The sequence below is a fragment of the Leucoraja erinacea genome, chromosome 10, assembly GCF_028641065.1.
Source record: "Leucoraja erinacea ecotype New England chromosome 10, Leri_hhj_1, whole genome shotgun sequence".
Lineage (NCBI taxonomy): Eukaryota > Metazoa > Chordata > Chondrichthyes > Rajiformes > Rajidae > Leucoraja > Leucoraja erinaceus.
The window spans coordinates 30116916-30138016 of NC_073386.1; the positions used below are offsets into that span (position 1 = coordinate 30116916).

Genomic DNA, 21101 nt, shown 5'->3' on the forward strand with positions numbered 1-21101 from the left:
AATGTAAATTAAACTGCATTAATATGGCACTACACTGAAGTTGCCAGATTTTGTTTCTCTTCACATATATGTGTATGCGTGGTAATGTCTAAACCAAATGTGGTAATTTCTTAATGAATTTGTTTCCAGGAAGATCGAACATAACCATTAGACCTCTAAAATAACGATAATAATAAAACACAATACATGAAAAAAGGCAATTATGTGTTTTGGCTGTAATACAGTGCAATCCAATGGATACTATGTATTTTTACCTTAAATGAAACAAATGTACTGATGTGAATATTTATTTTAAAACAACGAATCAATTTCACAGATGTTTCATGTTTTATTTACGACTATTAAGGTGGTATGTTCGATCATCTTTTTCAAATTTACTTTTAATCTGCATCTTTGTATTTCATGTCAGTTTTTAATCCCATCGTTTGGTCACACTCACTCACATCCACTCATTTGTTTGCTTCTCCCAGTTAAAAGAAAATATGGCTTCCCTTTTGCTGACAGCTTAATGACAAAAGCAGATGCCTCGACCAGCTGACGGCAAAGCCTTTTTCTCGCATTCAGTCTCTCTGAAAGGAAGTCGATGTTAACTGCCATAAATTACATTGACAAGGCAATTCTGCCAGAAACTTCTTGTTACCACTATCTGATTAAGGTCCTCATTTGCATACAGGGGGGTTAATTAGCATTGGTAAAACTATTAATATTATTCTGCAGTGCAAAGATGATTTGGGAAATGTTGATGATGAACCAGCAACAATATTGTTCAATGATTCATGTGTCCTCATTCATGACTGTGGGTGATGTAAGCAAAGAATGACATTTCATTTGGCTTACAGTGTTCTCATGATAAAAGGTCAAAGTGGTTCAGCAGACCTCTTAGAAACTTGTTAAACTCTTTCCAACAGGTTTATACTGGAAAGTGGATAGTGAGACTGCTTCCTGGGGCATTCTTAATTGTCGCACTAATCAGTGCAATTTACATATTAACTATCAGTTTTTACTGCAATTTCTACAATGACTTTGGTTAAGATAACTTTGGAATATATGGTTGTCAGTTAAAGTAAATAATTACATTTTCTTGATGACAATTTGACTTCATGTTGAACCATCACTTCACTGAAATTTCCTCCGCCTCAAGAAGGTGGCAACAACTTCGGAAAAAAATTACCATTTGATACATCCCTGCCTCTTAAACAAGATAGACAAGTGCTACTTATATCAAACACATGCTTTGTTATATTTTGTCATTATTTTATTTGGTTAAACATTAATCAAATTTCTATTTCTATTTCTACTTTTAAATGAGGAACTCTTATCCCACCACGCTACATACTTTGAGAGGTGGAATGAAACTGTAGCACCCGGAGGAACCCAACACATCCACAGGAAGAACATGCAAATTCCACCTATACTTCACCTAAGGTTAGGATTTAGACTTTAGACTTTAGAGATACAGGCCCTTCAACACACTGAGTCTGGCCAATCAGTGATCACCCTGTATACTTACACTATCTTACACACTAGGGACAATTTACATTTGTTTTACCAAAGCCTATTAACCTACAAACTGATACATCCTTGGAGTGTGGGAGGAAACCGGAGCACCTGGAGAAAACCCACGCAGTCACAGGAAGAATGTACAAACTTCGTACAGACAGCACCCATAATTAGGATCGGATCCATGTCTCTGGCGCTGTAAGGCAGCAGTTCTATCGCTACACCACTGTGCAGCCTTAGCTTGTTTCCAGGTTTTTGGTGCCATGAGGCTGTATACACTATGTATTTGAATGCAATATTGTTAATATGTAGATTAATGCAAATGTATGTCAGTTTGAAAAAAATTATCTTATTGTGTTCAATAATGTGTTTTTTTTTTAAAGACCAGTGCTGCTACTTAATCTGACCAGGCAGTAAAAAAACATTTGTTCTAACTAGGGAGAGCAAGTAAAATAAACTTAATTGCAAAGAGAACAATTCAAGAGGATTTGCCAAAAGCTAGAAGTCAAACCAAAGTATTTGCTTTCTCTTTATCCGGTCTTATAGCTGTGTCAGTTGCTCACATGTAGAGATAAATTTGCCATGGAAATTAGTCTTGCTTATTGGAAATACGTCTGATAAACCTAGAGCTTGCACAAGTGGAATTCAGAGAAAGGGGATGGGATTGTATGACTGGAGACTTAGTGAAAGTAATGTCACAGAAAGATTTTACACAAGGGTGAGTGTTTTAAAATGTGTCAATAGATTACTGACGACAGGTGTGGACCTTTTTATACAGGGTGATAAATGAGCAGCACGGTGCAAGTAGGATATTGATCGAAGAGTTTAGTTTAATTGCGAGATACAGCATGGAAACAGGCCCCCTGGCCCACCAAATCCACGCCGACCAACGATCACCTGTACAATAATTCTATCATTCACGCCAGGAACAATTCAGAAAGGCCCATTAAGCTAAAAACCTGCATGTCTTTGGAATGTTCAGAGCATCTGGAGAAAGCTCATGTGGTCACAGGAGGATGTACAAACTCTGACAGACAGCACCAGTACTCTGAATCGAACCCGGGTCTCTGGCGCTGGAAGACAGCAACTCTTTCGCATTACAATTGTGGTTTGATTGAATCATGTTTCTGGAGCATGGAAGAAGGAAGGTTGACTGGGATGATATTGGAGTCTTCGAGTCTGGATAGCTATATTGAAGACAGAAGGAACTGCAGTTGCTGGTTTACAAAAAAAATGACATTACGTGCTGGAGTAACTCAGCTGGGCAGGCAGTATCTTGAAGAACATGGATAGGTGACGTTTCACGTCAGAACGCTTCTTCAGGCAGATTATAGTAGACGGAAGAAAGCTGGAAGAGAGGTGAGTAGGGGGCAAAGCCTGGCTAGTGATGGGTGAATACATGTGTGGGGGGGGGGGGCTGATTGACAGATGGTTGGTCAAAGGCCAGGGATGAACAGGTTCTGATTAGGAACAGTCAACATGGATTTGTGCCTGGAAGGTCATGTTTGACTAATCTTCTTGAATTTTTTGAAGAGGTTACTAGGGAAATTGACGAGGGTAAAGCAGTGGATGTTGTCTATATGGACTTTAGTAAGGCCTTTGACAAGGTTCCTCATGGAAGGTTGGCTAAGAAGGTTCAACTGTTGGGTATAAATGCAGGAATAGCAAGATGGATTCAACAGTGGCTGAATGGGAGAAGCCAGAGGGTAATGGTGGATAGCTGTTTATCGGGTTGGAGGCAGGTGACTAGTGGGGTGCCTCAGGGACCTGTGTCGGGTCCTTTGTTGTTTGTCATGTACATCAATGATCTGGATGAAGGTGTGGTAAATTGGATTAGTAAGTATGCAGATGATACCAAGATAGGGGGTGTTGTGGATAATGAAGAGGATTTCCAAAGTCTACAGAGTGATTTAGGCCATTTGGAAAAAATGGGCTGAAAGATGACAGATGGAGTTTAATGCTGATAAATGTGAGGTGCTACACCTTGGCAGGACAAATCAAAATAGGACGTACATGGTAAATGGTAGGGAATTGAAGAATACAGTTGAACAGAGGGATCTGGGTGTAACCGTGCATAGTTCCTTGAAGGTGGAATCTCATATAGATAGGGTGGTAAAGAAAGCTTTTGGTATGCTAGCCTTTATAAATCAGAGTATTGAGTATAGAAGCTGGGATGTAATGTTAAAATTGTACAAGGCATTGGTGAGACCAAATCTGGAGTATGGTGTACAATTTTGGTCGCCCAATTATAGGAAGGATGTCAACAAAATAGAGAGAGTACAGAGGAGATTTACTAGAATGTTGCCTGGGTTTCAACAACTAAGTTACAGAGATAGGTTGAATAAGTTAGGTCTTTATTCTCTGGAGCGCAGAAGGTTAAGGGGGGACCTGATAGAGGTCTTTAAAATGATGAGAGGGATAGACAGAGTTGATGTGGACAAGCTTTTCCCTTTGAGAATAGGGAAGATTCAAACAAGAGGACATGACTTCAGAATTAAGGGACAGAAGTTTAGGGGTAATATGAGGGGGAACTTCTTTACGCAGAGAGTGGTAGCGGTGTGGAATGAGCTCCCAGTGGAAGTGGTGGAGGCAGGTTCATTGGTATCATTTAAAAATAAATTGGATAGGCATATGGATGAGAAGGGAATGGAGGGTTATGGTATGAGTGCAGGCAGGTGGGACTAAGGGGAAAAAAAAATTTGTTCGGCACGGACTTGTAGGGCCGAGATGGCCTGTTTCCGTGCTGTTATTGTTATATGGTTATATGGTATATGGTTATATGGATGAAAACACAAAAGGCAGTGAGATAAGGAGTGAAGAATGTGAAATGTGAACCCAAAGAAAGGAATATAGATAGAAAAGGATGAGGGGGAAGGGTAAAGGGAGAAGGTGGGGTGCAGTGAAGAGAGGTGGGGGTTATTTGTAGGTAAATTACCTAAAATTGGAAAATTCAATGTTCATACCATTGGGTTATAAGCTGTTCCTCCAGTTTGCATGTGGCCTCACTCTGATAACAGAGTAGGCCCTGGAAGAAAGGTCTTTATAGGCATTTGAAAGGGGGTAAAATGGTTAGCAACCAGGAGATCCAGAAGGCCTTGGCAGACTGAGCACGTGATCGGCCAAATGGTTGCCTAGTCTACGCATGGTCATGCTGATATACAGGAGGCCACATCTGGAGTATTAAATACAGTAGATAGGTGCACATGAACATTGCCTCACCTGGAAAGGCGGCTGCTGCTGTGGGCCAAGTTTGATATGAAGGAGGAGGTATAGGGACAAGTGCTACATCTCCTTTGGTTGCAGGGGAAGGGGCCGGAGTGGGGCCAGAGTGGTTTGGGTGGAAATGGATGAGTGAACTAAGCAGTCATGAAAAGAGCAGACTATGTTGAAAGTGGAAAGGGGTGGGGATGGGAAGATGTGACTGGTGGTGAGATCACATTGAAGGTGATGGAAATGTCGGAGAATGTTCTTTTGGGTGTGGAGGCTCGTGGGGTAAAACATAAGGACCAAGGGAAGCATGAATGACGGCTTCAGCTGCAGATTCCCTGAGACAAGGGAAGAGGGAGGCAATGTTACGATGGTAGAGTTGATGAGGGTTTTGTGATTGTGTTGTTAGTGAGTCAGAGGTTCACTGTCAAACAGGGCCCCGAGATTGATAGCAGTCTCGCTCAGGCAACAAAAGTGGCTGCAGGAGAAATAGTATTAGAGGCAGAGGTATGGAGTGTGTGCCGGAGGCTGAGCATAATGGAGGTCAAGCAAATAACAACACAGCAAGTGAAGTGGTCGACTATGGTTTCATTAACAAACATGAATCTAAAGTCCATGTCTTTTGATAATGTTGCTGTGACTATTTGAATAGTTGTTACATGCTACTTATTTCCAGAAGTGGAAGATAAACGTTCTTGGTAATGGTTCTAATGTAATGAAAATATCTGGAGTTTATTTTTATAGCTTGCTAAGGAATGAACCATAAATACAATTAAAGCATTTTGCTGTTGGTGGAAATGCAATACTGATCTTAATTGAAGACATCTGGACCTTGCATGTTAGCTGATTTAATGAGAAAGTGTATTGAAATTTTGCAAAGGTCAGATCCCAGCTGCTAATCCAGAAGGAAAGCATGCCCTGGATCTGACAGTGCCAATGGATCTGACTCTTGTTTATTGTGAAAGCTCTTTGAAGAGCCAAGTTGACATGTGGATCTTCGGTATTGAAAAGAGCAGGAAAAATAATGAGATAAACCTCTACATCAGTTTAGTTTATTGTCACGTGTACGGAGGTACAGTGAAAAACATTTTGTAACCCTAACCAGTCAGCAGAAAGATGATACATGATTACAATCAATCCATTTACAGTGTATAGATACATGATAAGGGAAAAAAACATTTTGTGCAAGATAAAGCCAGCAAAGTCCGGTCAAGGGTAGTCTGAGGACAGCAGAGGTAGATAGTAGTTCAGCACAGCTCTCTGGTGGTGCGAGGATGATTCAATTGCCTGATAACAGCTGGAAAGAAACTGTCTGTGAATCAGGTGGTGTGTGTTTTCACACTTCAGTACCTTTTGCCTGATGGGAGAGGGGAGAATAGGGAGTGGCCTGCATGCAACTCGCCCTTGATTATGCTGCTGGCCTTGCCGAGGTAGCTTGAGGTATAAATGGAATCAATAGAAGCGAGGTTGGTTTGTGTGATGACTTGGGCAGCGTTCATGAATGAATCAGCACAACTGTGATAAGCAAAAACAAAAGCTAAGTGGGATAAAGAATACAATAAGATAAAATAGGAGCTGGATGAGAAAAGTTGTCATTTTAAAGAAAATTTGCTTCTTTAATGGACAAAGGCTCATAGGTTGGAGATGCATAAATATGTTCAGAAAATGGTGTAGGGGGATTTTCTGGAGAGAGAAAGATTGCCTCTTCAAGCAAGCTCCTTATTTGCTGTAAGAGAGTTAGTGCAGATACCTTGAACTTCTGCATGTATTAGTTTGGGTGGCTTTGCAAACTGCTGAACTATGAGCCTTTAAGCTTAGTGAGGAGGAAACACTCTATGGCCTATGTTGAGATATGCCTGCAACTCCAACAATGAGCCTGCCAGTGTTTTGGGGGCTCTTCATGTTACATGTCAACGGTCGGTCACTGGTACTTGCTAGGCTAGCGGACAATATTGTCTACTGTAACAAGCAGGTTTGAGAGTCTATGTGCCCGGTATATCCACGTTCTTCAGCTAGAAAGGAATGTGTGAAAGTGATTAAAAATAATGATTTCTTTGGAGTCCTGACCAAGGTCAAGCTTGGACGGCAGACTGGCCTCAGTCTTTTACTGCTCAGCCTGCGTTCTTGCCCTTAACGTGGAGTCTATGCAAACCACTTTCTATTCTGTCCAGCTATTTCCCAATGTTATAATATAATTTTACTGAGATTTGGGATATTTTATGATGAATGATCAGCCATGATCATATTGAATGGCGGTGCAGGCTCGAAGGGCCGAATGGCCTACTCCTGCACCTAATTTCTATGTTTCTATGTTTCTATGTTTATTGTTTCTGTAAAAACGTGACCTGGAAGTGATGAAAAATCACATTATAAAACTGCATTACTGATTCTGCATTAATTTGATTTAATGCCCTTTTCAAACTATTGTCTACAAATACTGCATCTCCGGATATGTTTCAATATTAACATTTCCTTTTCCTTAACCGTTAATTGGTTTGAATGTTTTGCTCCCTCACTTGGATGACCCAGAAATAAACCAGGTTGTTTGATTCCTCCATTTGGACATTCTTAGCAGTAGATATAAGCACTGCTTTAGAATGACATGAGGTGGGCAAGACAGAATTAAAACAGTGACTAAAAATGTTGGCTGGTTTCAATTTCACACAAACAGGAAGGTATTTTTATGTTGGCCCACTCCAGGGACGTGAACCAACTGGGCTAGATCTCCTTGGCCAGTGGTTCATCGCACTGTTTAAACAGCATTAAGTCTGACACACACATTCACTATCAAACACAGAAGTCTCAGATCTACAAGCAGAATGCACATGTCCAGTGCAGAGCCCATCCTTGTTGTGATTCTCCAGCACTGCACTAGTGGATTGCTTCTCTGCTCCTGCACCATTCACCTCAGTAATTTCAATGGGGATTCTAGAGCTGCAATCAGTTGTGTAAAGGGAAAGGTAGGTTACTCAATAGATGTTACTTCACTAAAAGCTTTTTTAATTATTAATCTGCTTTTCAGTGTTTTTAGTTAACTTTTTTTATTTTTTGAAGGAAAGGTGTAATTATTAATAATTATTCAATTCTGTAAAATGTTACTGTGGTATTGCTGATCTGGTTAATGTTTCTAGTTGGGTCCAATCATCAAGGCTGGGTTTTTTTCAGGCATAGAGAGATGGGGCAACAGTTTCAGACAGTGGGGTGTGTATACCAACAAACGTTGGCCCATAAATACTGTTGATTCTTCAGATAATTCTTCATCTTTCTCAGGTGGCAGCAAGGGATTTCACAGCACTATTTAACCACAGAGGAAGTTTCACGTTCCTGGCCAACATACCTCAAGTAATACCATTAAATAAAACTGTTTATTTATTGTGTTGCTGTTTGTACAAATTAGTTGCCACATTTTCGTATATTACAACAGTTGTTGATTTGTATCTTCACACTCTTCCCTTAGAGAATAGTGTAACGTAGTGGAACATTTTGCAGACTGATTAACAGTTTGACAGGCTACAAAGTGAACACGATTTCATGTTATAACTACCTTCATGCAAGTCAATAAAGTAGTTGGTCCAACAGAGCTGCACTATATCATAAGATGGAAATGAGGTTGGCGCAAGGTTGAAGATAACATCTGGCTGACTGTTGGCAACATATGACCTGAACTATCATTCATTAATATCATGCCATAAGGTCATAAGTGATAGGAGCATGATTAGGTCTGTTTACTCTGCCATTCAATCACGACTGATCTATCTCTTCCTCCTAACCCCTGACCCCTGACGCATACAAATCAAGAATCGATCTATCTCTGCCTTAAAAACATCCATTGGCTTGGCTTCCACGGCCTTCTGTGGCAAAGAATTCCACACATTCACCACCCTCCGACTAAAGAAATTCCTCCTCATCTCCTTCTTAAAGGACGTCCTCTAATTCTGAGGCTATGACCTCTAGTCCTGGACTCTCCCACTAGTATCCTGGCTAAACTCATGCTTAAAAGTCTACTTTGTAGCTTAATTTCCATTTTCTTACACTCTCTAAAAATCTACTGAACGCAGACCTGAATATACTCACCATCCTCATCCCTCTGAAGCAGAGATGTTTGTGTAATCTCTTAGCATCTGCAACCCTCAATGTGAAGATATTTCTTGTCAGCTCAGAGTGGCTGACTCCATAAAATTAGGTTACTCCCTTTGCTATGTGTTCTACAGAATATTCAGGATTCATCCTGTTTTTCCCACTCCGTCATATATATCTCAACAAGATCACCTCACTTTCCTCTTCCTCATTGAATGAGAGTGACTTGCACTCCTTCTATACGTAGTATTGCTTCTTCACCTTTGCCCATTCATAGGTCTTGTGAATTCTGAATCTAGAGCAAGTATATCATTCTTTGAAATGCACTGCACACTACGCTACTAAATAGAGTTCCATAAAGCCATATACAATCTCAGCAAAACCTTTTTACTTTTTATGCCCGTTGTCCTTCCTAACTGCATATTGAACTTGCATGCCTGCTTCCTGTGGCTGTAATACAATGTGACACCAACACAATAGGACAAACATCTTTCTTCTGTCAGGGTTTCCCAGCTTTTACACTATTGAGAAATATTCCAATTTTCTCTTCTGATCAAAATGCAAAATCTCACATTTTTCTATATTTCTCACATCAACCCAAAATTCAAAGACCAACTCTGCATGTTTTGAGTGTTTATTCAATCACAGCATCTTCTGACACAAAAGTGGAAACACACGTACAAACTGAAGGTAATTGCATTAATAACTAAATGGCTCAAAGGCATGGTACACTTGAGACCTAAAGAATGCCACATAAATGCAAACACTTCTTTCTAATTGAGCATGTAAAACAACATATGTCTTAATCACTGTGAAAATATTAAAATGCAGGATTATAAATTCAATGCCTTGTACTGTATAGAATAATCTCAACCCAGCTACTGAGTGTTTTGTTTTGGGTAACCATATCATGCTCAATTGTTGGCATAGACTCGATGGCCAAAGAGCTTGTTTCCGTGCTGCATGGCACCATGACGTTTGCCTCTGTTGAAAAGACATACAATGACATTAAGACAGGCTGAGCAGAGCATTCACTCCAGTTACAATATCTCACCTATGAAAAGCCTGGGCACGTGCAATCTATGGGTACACATAAAGAATGGATATTTTTACAGGGTAATTTAGGAAAACTGCAGATGATGGAAATTTAAAATATAGACAGAGAATGCTGGAAATGCTCAGCACATCAGGCTGACAGAAGAAAAACAGAGTTAACTGAGAAATGTAAGGTTAAAATTAACTCTTCCTCTTCTCACAGATGCAGCCTGGCCTACGAAGGATGTCCAGTGGTATCTATTTATATTATCACTCTGACAAAGTTTGCTGATGTCTGTCATGCCCATGTACCCTTCTACAGATTGGGTCTATTTTTGAGGAGTTACAGAGAAGGATGATTATATCATTGTGCAAAGTAAAAAAAAAATGCTGTTCATGTTTAAATTACTATTCACAATTATTGTCATGTCATAGAGAAATATGCCTGGGAAGAGGCCCTTCGGTCCATCAAATATACACCCATTTATATTAAACACACATTATTCCCTTTTTTTATTCTCCCTAAATGCTCATCAATTCGGCACGGTGGCGCAGCAGTAGAGTTGCTGCATAACAGCGTCAGAGACCCAGGTTCAACCCTGACTATGGATGCTTGTCTGTACGGAGTTTGTATGTTCTCCCTGTGACCTGCATGGGCTTTCCCGGGGAGTTCCAGTTTCCTCTCACACTCCAAAGACCTACAGGTTTGTAGGTTAATTGGCTTGGTAAAATTGTAAATTGTTCCTAGTGTGTGTAGAATAGTGTTAATGTGCAAGGATCGCTGGTTGCCATGGACTTGGTGGGCCGAAGGCCTGTTTCTGTGCTGTATCTCTAAATTAAACTAAAAAACTAAACTAAGCTGCTCCCAGGTTCTTACTCTCACCTCTATACTAAGGGGTCTGAAGAAGGGTCTGAAGAAGGGTCTCGACTCGAAACGTCATCTATTCCTTCGCTCCATAGATGCTGCCTCACCCGGTGAGTTTCTCCAGCATTTTTGTCTACGTTCTATACGAAGGGGAATTTCCAGTAGCCCATTAATCTATCAACTTGCACGTTCTTGGGATGTAGGAGGAAACGGGGACACCCGGAGGAAACTTGTGGAGAACATGCAAACTCCACTCAGGATTTAACCTGGGTCTCAGCTGCAAGGCAACATCCCTACCAGGTTACGCCACTGTGCCACCCTGGATGCACCACCGTATCAGCACAGTTCAGATTCACCGACCATATCTTTTGACTTTGGAAAATTAACTTCCAAACTGAAACGATTTGGACTGTTTTATTTGTTTAATTAGCACATATTTAAAAATATATATTTTACAGATTCATATTTGAAATTCTTGCCCACAGCTGCTTCTCCACATTATTGCTAAAATCTTCTTTCTATTCCAGGGGTGATGAAATAGTTTTGCAGTTTATATCTTTCAACTCACTCGCTCAGTAAACCCTTCACCTGGATTTGGCCTGGAGCAAGGATTACTGTTAGATTTCTTGAGTGATTTGCTGTTGCTAAGTCCCGCTGATGGATGAAATCTGTTGTGCTGCTGGCTAGGGTTACTGTGGCTAGTTCTGTATGGCCTGCAATTTCATCCAAACATTATTAGAAATGAGACCTGAAAAAAATTGATCATAAATATTTTTTCTGCAAAGGTGTTTCCTCTATGGGTGAAAGTTGCACAGAAGGACATGAACAACTGTATACAAACATGGTGATTCTATTTTATTCTTTTTTTATTATTTTTTATTTGTGTTATTACCTTTGTCTTGATCAATCTTATGTTTTTTTAAAATAATTATTTTGTTATTTACCTTTTAAAAATATTAACAAAAGACAGAAAAGTGTTTTAATGATAGACATTTTGCTAAATCAGTTTCCACAAATCCCCATCATTACACAATCATCATTTGTTCCTCCTTTTGATCTATTATATGTGAATAACTGAGGCCTGATATAACTTTTATTATATTCACCATGGAGATCAGAAATGATTTGTTTCTAAATCATTTGGGTGTTATATTATCTGTAACATTGTGCACGTAATTACATTATAATGGAACAGAACAGCTGAAAATGTGAGAAAAACTCTACTCAATGCCTTATTTGCCTGAGAGGAGGGGGCGAGGGAGTGGGCAGGGGAGGGGGGCAGTGTGGAGGTGGGGGCTGGTAGTGGTGCCCGCCTTCCTGGCCTGTTTATTTAACCCATTACCTTTATGGTTAATGGTTCAGAAGGGAATGGGCCTGTCATTATTTAATGACCATGGAACCTGTAATCCAGGCCACAGATTCATTACTGCACTAACTTCTTGTAGTCTAGAATGCGTATCTAATAGCAACCAATGCCTTTTGCCATCTTCTCACATGGAATCCCTTTGGGGAATTGAGAATTTCTATCCCACAGAACCAGCAACATTTGTGTGTGGAAATCCTGGGGAAAGTTACACGCAAAATACCCTCATTTTAAACACATTTTTCTCCTCCCTCCCCCCACCCCCTATCCCCAAAACTTAGGAGCCGGGATCTGTATTGTTCTTCTTTTTAAAATGGCATTTCGTTATGTCAGAAGTAATAAGATAAAAGATGTTCTTAAGAAGGCCTACCAGAACAATGTTTTCTACTGCAGTTTGGAACAAGATTGAGAAACCACAAGGAGGTACACCGCAGGTATGTTTTCAATGTTCCTCTCGGCAATGATTTGCTATGTTCTATGCTTATTCCAAAAAAAAAATCAAATTCTTTAAAAGCTTGCATAGAGTTCAGTGAATTCATAAAACATGTGGCAAATAGATGTTTGAAATGATTCAACAATTCTCATTTGTTGCAGTAAAAGACTATACAATTATTCAGCACTAGTTTTGTAATGATCACATTGTAGATTTTGATGTAATTGTATATGTGTGTTTAAGATTAATTGTTCTCTCTGTAATCAACTAATGATGCAAAATGATTGAACATTCTACTTTGTGCAAATAGAATAGAAATCTTTAGTGGAATGTTTCTGCAGACTTTATTGTACATAACATCAGTTCTAAATTAATCTTTTGGACATTTGTTTGAATTCAGCACATGGATTTGTTCAAGTATATTTTTTTTTTTGCCTGCTCACATTTACAAAGAACTATATTTGCTCTCAATCATTTCAGAACATTATGACATGGTCAAAACAAAAGTCAGTTTAGATATACATGTGTCTGCTCAGATACTTTGCAGTATATGAAATGTGTTTTCTTTTAAAGTGAGGAATGCATTGAAATGACGGATCACAACTTTTCACAAGTCTTGATAGACACAAAATGCTGGTGTAACTCAGTGGGTCAGGCAGCATGTCATGAGAGTAGGAATGGGTGACGTTTTGGGTCGAGACCCTTCTTCTGACTTTTCACAAATCTTGTCAGGTCAGCTACACTCACAAAAGCTGGGGGCATCATCTAGTGATCAACACAAACTGATGATAAAAGAGACATGGGAGACCGCAGATGTTGCCATCTGGATAAATATAACAAACTGCTGGAGAAAGTCAGTAAGTCGAGCAACATCTGTGGAGGGAAAGGAATTGATGATATTTCAGGTGGAGATGCTGCATGCTGATAGTCCAATCGTACTGTATGGTCATATTAAACCTAGATACACTGAAATTCTATGTTTTTGCATACAATTCAGTATATGAAACAATTATAATGTAAAACTAGATTTCTTCTGAGGCAGTACACAAAGAGTCGCCATCTTTCCGGTGCTATCTTACCTTTCATGTATCAGGTTCTTAAAAATATTGAGTCTTATATTGGCCTTAAAGGCCCATTGTCCTGGTGGCAGCACTGGTTCTATAATGTAATGGTGGGTGTGGTCTGATGATGATGCTGATGCATGGTCTAAACTTGAAACATTGACAGTTCCTTTCCCTTCACCTGTCCATTCTCGCCCCAGATGCTGCCTGACCTGCTGAGTTTCTGTGTTTTGCTCTAGTCCCATTAACCTGCATTTTGCCCCTGTCCCTCTAAATCTTTTCTGTTCTAGTGCCTGCCCAAAAGTGTTATAAAAGTTGTAATTGTACCCTCCATCACTTCCACTGGCAGCTCATTCCACATACCGACTAACTTTGAGTTAAAAAAAAATCCTCTCAGATCCCCATTAGATTTCTTTCCTCTCACCTTAAATCCATGCCTGTTTCAGATTTCCCTACCCTGGGGAAAAAGACTGCAACCACTCATCTTAAAAATATAGGGGGAAAAGGACACTACGATAGAACTGATCATCGTCATTCACTCAAAATGAGTAAGACTGTCCTCTAATGGTGAACACCTGTGTGTGACATAGTTTATCGTGGGGAGGTGGGTGCACAGACCCACAGATCGCTCTCAGGATCTCAGGACCACACAAGCTTCTCCACCACGGCAAGGTGACAATCCACGGAGAAGAGGATAGAATTAGTCTATGAGTGATCGTTGGTCAGTGCGGACTTGGTGGGCTGAAGGGCCTGTTTCCATGCTGTATCCTTAAATACTGAGACTAAAAACTTAATCACAAAATGCTGGAGCAACTCAGCGGATCAGGCAGCATCTCTGGAGAACATGGGTAGGTGATGTTTCAGGTCAGGACCCTTCTTTACACTGATTGTAGGAGTGGGTAGTAGATTGTATGCAATCCGGCTGAAGAAGGGTCCTGACCCAAAACTTCACCTCCAGATATGTTGCCTGACTTGCTCAGCACTTTGTATCTTTTTTTTAATAAACCAGCATCTGCAGTTCCTTGTGTCTACATTCAACTACATAGCTGTTGGATCTTTTACATCCATCTGAGCAGAAAATGGGAGGCTGACTTGAATGTCTCATGTAATAGTGCAGAATAAAGCAATGGTATCAGCATGCATTGTGTGATTGTAGAATTTCCAGCAGGCATTCATTGTTGTTTTTGCCTGTGGTGAAGTGGAATGGTACATAAGCACATCTGGTGAGAATAGGAGTTTCTTTGTTTTTGCTGGGAGACCCGAGAACAACTTTTTAATTACTGAAATATTTCACATTAAAGCTATGACATTTGCCCTTTTACAAGCTGTTCAGTTTTTACCATGATAAACCAAATGTTGTGGAATACAATTGATTATGGTTCTACAATTTTAGAAACAATACAAAGATTTCTACCCAAGTGTTTTTGTCTCAGTAGAAAAGCTGACTTGTATTTCAGTTTAATTATACATGAGATTTATATGTAGCTAGGATCTTCAATTATTGGGTTACTCCATTCAACCAAAGCAGGAACGCTTCCTATAATACTAAAAGCAGAAAACGTGGAAAGTGTTTAACAAGTCAGGACGTATATGTGGAGAGTGAATCAGTTAATTTTCTAGAGTGATGGTTTTTCCTAGAACTAGAAACATTAATGATTCTGAACGTTTTAGGCAAACATAGAGGAAGTGAAAGAGGGGAAAGATTGAAAGCGAAGACCTGGGACGATGTTTAAGAAAGAGGTTAAGTAATGAAAGGATAATGATTGTACGTAAAAGAGAGTGGTGAATGGACAAGCATAGAGGCAAAATATGGGTCAAGACGGGTGCCTAAACAAACTTCTGCTCTAGGTCACCTCTCCTCCCAGTAAAATAAGGTCCCCCTTGTTCTCATCTTCTGTACGAACAAACTTCTCACCCAATGAATCATCTTTGATAATATCTGCCACCTTCAAGGAGAGCCCCCTCTGGATACACCTTCTCCCCTCCCTTTTGGAATTCTCAAGATATCTTTCTCTCTGTGACTCTCTGATCGACTTCCATCTCCATGAGCAGCCATCCATCACTTCCCCAGACAGATGTAGGAAATGTAACCCTACTCTTTCATCCTTGCCCATAATCCAGTGTCCCAGATACGTCTTGCAGGTGAAGTAGTAGTTCACTATTGCTTCTTCAAACTTGCCAACCACTTTATTTGATATTCATAAGCTGGTCAAATTTACACTGGAGAACTAATTTGGGTAACTACTTTGTAGAATATCTTCATTCCATCTGCAAGATATCATATAACATTCAGAGCGCAACTATGAATTCAGTAATTTCACGTAACAGCCTTTCCCATCTGTTTCAAAACTGGAACATTGGACATGTTATATGGTGTGGCACGTGCAGCATCTGAAGGGTTAGGGCAGGGTTTTTTGGGTTGATAAGCGTTCATGATTTTCTATGTTTCTATGCATCAGTTTTGTTTTTCAACCTTTGGTCTTTTTTTCCTCTGTGCACAGAAACTGGACTTTTCTGTTTTTTATTCCCATTTTTTCTGCTAGAATTTAGAAGATAGACTTACAGAAACTGCAAAAATTCTGTAAGGGGTTATACAACTGATAAAGTTGTTCAAGTAGGGGAATCCAGACAAGTATCATAGCAAGGCACAAATCTTTTAAACCGAAAAGGGATTACACAGAGTTGGAATTAGGAATTGTCTGCCACAGATGGCGTTGAGTTCGTTAAGTGGCTATATTTAAGAGGGAGTTAGATGTTGCCCTTGTGGCTAAAGGGATCAGGGGGTATGGAGAGAAGGCAGGTACGGGATACTGAGTTGGATGATCAGCCATGATCATATTGAATGGTGGTGCAGGCTCGAAGGGCCGAATGGCCTACTCCTGCACCTATTTTCTATGTTTCTATGCAATGTTTTGGTTTTCAAAGTTTGGTCTTTTTTTCTCTCTCCACAGAAACTGCTTAAAATGTTGATTATTCCCAGCTTTTCTTGCTTTTATTCTAGACTTACAGAAACTGCTGAACATTTGTATTATTATACAGCTGATAGATTTGCAAGTAGTAAATGAAGTATTAATAGCAACAACAACTGTTAAGGAAAAAGGGATTAACTGTTGGAATTAGCAATTGTTGCATATGGCGTTGAGTTCGGTAAGTTGCAAATAAATGTCTGAAGATGAGGTGCTGTTTCTTGAGTTTTTACTGATATTCATTGGAAACGCACATAAGGTCATGCAATGAGAGGTCAGAATGGGAATAGAGTGGAGAATTAAAATGCTGGCAACAGGATGCACAGATTAGCCTTGTGGGTTGCATGGAAGGGTTTTACAAAGCGACCTGCCGATGAGAATTGGATTTCCCAAAAGTAGGAACTCCATTAGAGGAAACAAATATAGTACAGCACAATGAACAATGTCGAGGGAATGGTGAATAAAAGGCCAGGGTTTGCACTTCATAAAAGGGCCATGGAATAACAGGGTTGCTGGAAGTTGTTGCAGAGTGAACCAGGACTTTCCAAAATGAATAGGCCCTTTGAAATACTGAAAAGGTAAGGTAAGTAGGGAAAGGTATGTTTTCTTTTGGTGGATACATCACACTTGCCTGTAGTAGCTTTCATTTTAGTTCTCTCAGATTCCTTAATAATCTCCATCAAGGTACTCTTGGATCTGAAGCTTTATCCTGGTTTTGTTTGGTAGCTGCCCTCCAAACTCTAATCAAAATGCTGCCCACCCACCCCCTTTGGATTGCTGCCTTACTCATGCTAACTTTTCAATTTTTGGAAATCTTGGACTTCAATTAGTAATTTTAATTTTTGAGCTATCTCACACTCCTGTAACATTTCCTCCTCCATCCTCCTCCACCATATCTGTCCTTCCATTTGGCCCCACTCCTCTTTAAATGGCTGGTGTGTGAATGTGGAGAGGCAAGGCATTTCCTTACACTTTGCTTGCTTCACTTTATCATTCACTTCATTGCAGGCCTTTTTCTAGCTTTCAAAGTTTAACTTACTCCTTTGTCCGTAATATTTATCACCTTGTCTTTCATCCTCCCTCTATTAATTGGTGAAATTGCCTCAGAATTTACTTTTACCATCTGCGAAGCATGTGGAGAAAGTAGGTTTGCATGAAAATATGATTAGTGTTTATTTTCAAAAGTCAAGAGGCATTGAATTAAAATGATTGCATGTTCAGAGCTCATTTATCTCTGAATATATTTCCTTTTGTGCTGCTTAAACTTCCAAACCCGTTCAGTACAATTTAGCGTATGGAACATGAATTAAAATGTAACCCTGGGGATTATCGTCACACATATATGTACACATGAACATTATTGGATCAGATGCTATCTTATTAACTCTTTGAGCATCTTTTGTCATTCAGTGATATTAAGGATAATCAATGTTGTGACTAAATTGCAGTTATATGTGTAAAACATTAGCTCTAGCAAAACCTCCTGCAAATAAAATACTTTTTCAGAGTGCCATCTACTGGACTAGCAAGTTCTGCAGGTATCTGTGAAGGTGTGCATTTTGGAGTGCCTCCCACTTTCTGCATAGGCTGTGGCATTTCCCTGCAAGGATGCCAGCAAGTCTGGGATTTAATCACAGAGGCATTACGATGGAAGTCCCAAACTTCCTGACAGCTGCTCATTGCCATTTGCTACCTTGTACTCACGATGGACTTGGAACACCATTTCCCAACACTCAAAGTGCGGGGAGACGTTCATCAACATCAACAGAGGGAAACGGCTGGAAAATATTTTGGTGTTATTATTTTAGATTGTTTTAGTTGCTTCAGTTTATTCAAATATTTTTGTGTTTTAGATGATTTTCATTCTTTTATAATCTGAGCAACAGATCGGATAATGAAAGGCCTAGATAGAGTAGAGGTGGGAAGATTATTTCTATTTATGGGAGAGTCTAGAACCTGAGAGTTCAGCACAGAATTGAAGGACGTATCGTTAGAATAGAGACGAATATTTTATTTACTGGTGATTTATTGGCGATTCTGTGGACTGTGGAGGCAAGTCATTGCGTATTTTTTAAAGGACAGACAGGCAAAGAGAGACAGACAGTTGATTATTAAGTGTGTCAAAGGTTACGGGAGAAGGCAGGAGAATGGGGTTGAGAGGAAAAAATAGATCAGCCATGATTGAATGGCGGAGTAGACTCAATGGGCTGAATGGCCTAATTCTGCTCCTGTGTCTTATGGTTTAGTTTAGAAATACACCGTGGAAAGATGTATAGGTTTGTAGGTTAATTGGCTTCTGTAAATTGTATATTGTGCCCAGTGTGTAGGATAGTGCAAATGTATGGGGTGATCGCTGGCCAGTGCAGACTCAGTGGGCTGAAGGGTCTGTTTACCTGCTGTATCTTTTGTCTAAAGAAACAGGCCCTTCAGCCCACAGAATCCACACTGACCAATGATCACCCATATACTAGTTCTATCTATATGTCTTATGTCTTTGGAATGCGGGAGGTAACTGGAGCACCCGGAGAAAACCCATGCAGTCACATGGAGAACGTACAAACACTATATAGACAGCAACCTTAGCTAGGATCGAACCTGGGTATCTGGTGCGGTAAGGCAGCACATCTACCGCTGTGACACTTTGCCACCTTAACTGTCTAATATGTTAACAATTTGAATATTTTAATAGTTTTTGAACTTTGCCAACATCAAAGCATTCATGTTTTTACATGAGATTTAAAGCCGCCAGGTTAGGGGCCTTAGGTTTTGTGCCTGTCAGTTTACCCAGTGTTTTATCAATCAATCAATCATTCAGTTTTATTTGTATAGCACATTTAAAAACAACTCACGTTGACCAAAGTGCTGTACATCAGTGCAGGTACTAATGTGCTATATACAATGGTACACAGACCTAACAAAACACACATAAACTGTTTACAGTGCCCCCTCAGAGGAACTCAAAAATGCTAGGGAGTAGAAATAGGTTTTGAGCCTCGACTTAAAGGAGTCAATGGAGGGGGCAGTTCTGATGAGGAGAGGGATGCTGTTCCACAGTCTAGGTGCTGTAACCGCAAAAGTGCGACTGTGTATACCAAGACCGTGGGATAGTCAGCAGCCCCAAGTTGGCTGACCTGAGGGACCAGGAAGTAGAATGGTGGGTTAGAAGATTTTTGATATGGGGGCGGCAAGCCCTTTAAGGGCTTTTTATACGAATAAGAGGAGCTTGAAGTTGATTCTGTACCATCCTGTGGGTCAGTGGAGAGAGGCCAGATTCGAGGTTGAACTTGTTCTGCTTTCACTATAACCTCCACAGGCCGACTTATACCTCACTACCTGATTGTTTGTGAGTCACAAAAGGCTAGTCCAATCCTCAGTATCTTGCCTCTGAGGACTGGACTGGCTTCGTTCACAGAGACTACAAACATTTGAACTCTTTTCTAGGCCGTTCAGCGCTCAATAGTCATGCTGGCCATAAATGACTTTTAGTTTAATCCCACCTCCAATTTTATGGTCCATAGACTAGCTGGCTATGGTCAAGTGCCCACACAGGACATTATTAAATACAATGTGTTCCTCTATCTCTTCCACTGTTTTGCACCACGAGTTTCAGACCCTCATCACTTGTGGCTCAAGATAATTTTCGCGCAATTTCTGTCTGAACCTTCCATCAAATAACTTAAATCTATTTCTCGTTGTTACTAACTAACTTAGAAAAATAGTTTCTTTCTGTTTATCTTTTCTAAGGTTCTTAAAATGTAATATCAATTAAATCATCACATTTGTTTTCAATGAAAATAACCTGGCCGAGGAAGTCATGTTACTCTTATTCTGCAGCTTTGGCAACATTTTTATACATTTCAACGTTTACATTTTTCTGTAGAATGGCGAGAATTGTACATCCTGCCCAAGCTGTGGCGTAAATAATGTTTCTGACATGAACTTCTGACATGAACGTCTTGCTCTCAAATGTACTCATCAAGTTAAGTACTTCAAATAACTTCTCAAATATCTCCATATGCGTTGCCACTTTAAGTAACATTAGCAAATTAACAGATGACACAAAGCTGGGTGACAGTTTGAACTGTGAGGTGAATGCTATGAGAATGCAGGGTGACTTGGGGGAGTCACAGTTCATGAATAAGGGGTAAGCCATTTAGAACGGAGGCGAGGAAACACTTTTTCTCACAGAGAGTTGTGAGTCTGTGGAATTCTCTGCCTCAGAGGGCGGTGGAGGCAGGTTTTCTGGATGCTTTCAAGAGAGCTGGAATGGGCTCTTAAAGGTAGCGGAGTCAGGGGATAGGGGGAAAAGGCAGGAACGGGGTACTGATTGGGGATGATCAGCCAAGATCACATTGAATGGAGGTGCTGGCTCGAAGGGCCGAATGGCCTACTCCTGCACCCATTGTCTATTGTCTATTAACTTGGACAGGTTGGTTGAGTGGGCAGATGCATGGCAGATGCAGTTTAATGTGGATAAATGTGAGGTTATCCACTTTGGTAGCAAAAAGGAAGACAGATTATTATCTAAATGGTGTAGTTGGGAATAGGGGAAGTTCAACGGGATCTGGGGGTCCTTGTTCATCAGTCAATGAAA

The 21101-nt window shown here is 40.1% G+C and overlaps 1 protein-coding gene across 1 annotated transcript in view; it reads left to right on the plus strand.

Moving 5' to 3' along the window:
* The first annotated feature begins 12008 nt into the window (after window positions 1–12008).
* The window catches only part of frem1b (Fras1 related extracellular matrix 1b), a 147191-nt gene continuing 138098 nt past the window's right edge, over window positions 12009–21101 (plus strand). The window contains 1 exon segment of the mRNA XM_055641852.1: window positions 12009–12481. The gene's annotated coding sequence lies outside the window, so the exon portion shown is untranslated.